Source organism: Octodon degus, unplaced genomic scaffold, assembly GCF_000260255.1.
Source record: "Octodon degus isolate 3935 unplaced genomic scaffold, OctDeg1.0 scaffold00014, whole genome shotgun sequence".
Taxonomy (NCBI): Eukaryota; Metazoa; Chordata; class Mammalia; order Rodentia; family Octodontidae; genus Octodon; species Octodon degus.
In genome coordinates this window covers 13652785-13655450 of record NW_004524590.1, presented here as the reverse complement: position 1 = coordinate 13655450, position 2666 = coordinate 13652785, and positions in this window count along the sequence as shown.

Below are 2666 nucleotides of genomic sequence, written 5' to 3'. Positions count from 1 at the left end.
ATGTCTTTATGAATTAAATGTGTTTCTTGTATATAGCATATTGTTGGATTTTGTTTCCTAAATCACTGTGCCAGATTATTTCTCTTATTTAGTGAATTGAGTCCATTTACACTGATGGTCATAATTGAGATGTATTGACTTACAATTGACATATTATTTACCTATTGTTTATTCCTTTTTCTTCTGTGTTTAAATGCTTGCCCTACTTAGTTGGTTGCTTCTGATCTCATTCGTGGAGTTTTGATCATTTTGGTCTCTCTCTAGATCATCGTTCAGTAGCCTGTGTAGGGTTAGCTTTGCCATCATGAAATTATTTAGCTGCTCTTTGTCATGAAAGCATTTCATTTCTCCATCAACCTTGAAAGAGAGTTTTTCAGGGTATAGTAGTCTTGGCTGGAATTTGTTTTCATAGAGGACTTGAAGTACTCTGCTCCATGACTTCTTGCCTTCATGGTTTGTGAAGTGATGTTGGCCATAATTCTGATGCATTTCCCTTTGAATGTGATCTGCTTCTTTTCTCTAGCATGTTTCAGTAGATTATTCTTTTAATGAGTTTCTGGGATCTTGACTATTATATTTCTCGGTGTGTTTTTCATTAGGTTGAGGTTACTTGGTGTTCTGTATGCTTCAGTTACCTGAATTTCAGATTGTTTCCTCATATTTTGGAAGTTTTCTGCTATTACTTCTGCCCATATTTTTTTAATGTCATTTGTATTGACTCCTTCTTTCCCATTGATGCCTATTAATCGCATATTGTTCATCTTTGCATCATCTTGCAGGTGATGGATTATTTTTTCCTGCATTCTAGTTGTTTTTAAGAGATCCTTTCTTACCTTTTCACTAGCTACACCAGCATCTTCAAGATCTGAAACTCTGTCTTCACTTTCACTTAAATGGTTTTGCAGGCTTGTGATTGAGATTTTAATTTCCTCTATATCTCTTTGACTCTGCTTCATGCTATCCCTTTCTTTCCTGTATTGTTCATTCAAGGAACCCATCATTTTTCTAATCTGCTCAATTTTTTTCATCAATGTCTTCTTTAGAAGCAGTTATATATATTTTTTACTGCAGTTTTTTTTTTACAGATTGGGTTTTCTTCCTATGTTTCTGTAGTTGATTCTTTATTTCAGATGCTATGAGTTCTGAGAAGTCTTTTCCTATTTCAGAAAACAATTCCACTGTGAGTTCCTGTATAACTTTCTGCTGTTGCTTATTGACTATCAACGCTATTAATTCATACATTTGAGGTGAGCTAGTGTCCTCTACACTTGTTCTGTGAGGGCATTGGGTTTCCTCCAAATGTTTCTGCATTTTTATTCTTTACTACAGATGTTATTAATTCAGGGATATCTCTTTTCATTTCCAATCTGAGTTCCTCTATAGCTTTCTGCATCTGTTTCTTTATTTCAGAAGCTGTTAATTAATTGCTTTCAGCTGTATGTTTCCCAATTTGTTCTGTGTTAGTCTCCTCTGCACCTGTTATGGATGGCTTTGGGTCTGAGATTGCATTTTGCTCCTTCTCATTGTCATTTTGTGTAGCACTGTCTTCTAAACTTTGTTGTAGATCTTTGTTGCAGTTATAGCCTTAGCACCTACTGAAGCTCAGGTGCAGATCTACAAAGCTGGATTCATCCAGCTGTGCCTAGCTTGGGTGTGGCTTCTGTGCTCATCTCCTTCCTGCTGCTGCCCTTGGGAGTGAACTTGTTGTGCCCCTCTGGCAAGATTTTCTGCTTCTGGACTAGTTGGGTGGTTCTATCCTCTACACTTTCTGCAGGGATTGCAGCTGTAGGGTTTTACCCCAGGCCTGTATGCCAGGCCTGAGCTGAGCCTGGAGAGGACAAGGTGGAGTAGGAGGGAGTGGCAACTCTCCCACACACTCACTGGGCCTGGGCTAGGACTGCTTCTGGGGTTCCTGGAATGTAGCAAATATTCCTACTCTGTGGGCGGGGTAGGGGTGGTGCTTCGGAGTGGTGGGTGTGTCCCAAGGGGGGAAAATGGTCTCACCCATGCTGCAACTTGGCTGGAACCAGTGGTTCCTACTGGCAGAGGGCAGCTGGAAGCTCTCCCACAAACTCAGTGGTCCTGGGCTAGGACTTGGTGTGGGGTTTCCCAGAACGTGTCTGAAATTCCTACTCTGACCACCTCGTTTTAAAAAAGAAAGAAGAAATTCAAATTCATGCAATGAGGCATGAAAAGGGTGAAATCACTACAGACCCTATAGAATTTCAGAGGATCATCAATATTTATTTCTAAAACCCTTACTCTCACAGACTGGGAAAAAAGAACAAATGAACAGATACTCAGATACATATGAACTACCAGATACAAAATTTCTGAATAATGCAGTATTAGCCAATGAAACAGAAAATGTAATCAACATCCTTCCAAAAAGGGAACTCTAGGTCCTGATAGATTCACAGCTGAAATCTACAAGAAATTTAAGAAAGACCTCATTGCAACTCTTCTCAAACTCTTCAATGAAATTGAAAGGGAAATAATTCTCTCAATCGTATTCATGGAGGCAAGTATTACTCTTGTACCAAAACCAGAGAATGACTCACCCAAAAATGAAAATGATAGGCCAATCCCCATAATGAAGATAGGTGCAAACATCGTCAATAAAATACTAGCAAAGAGAATGCAGCAAATCATCAAGATTAATATGA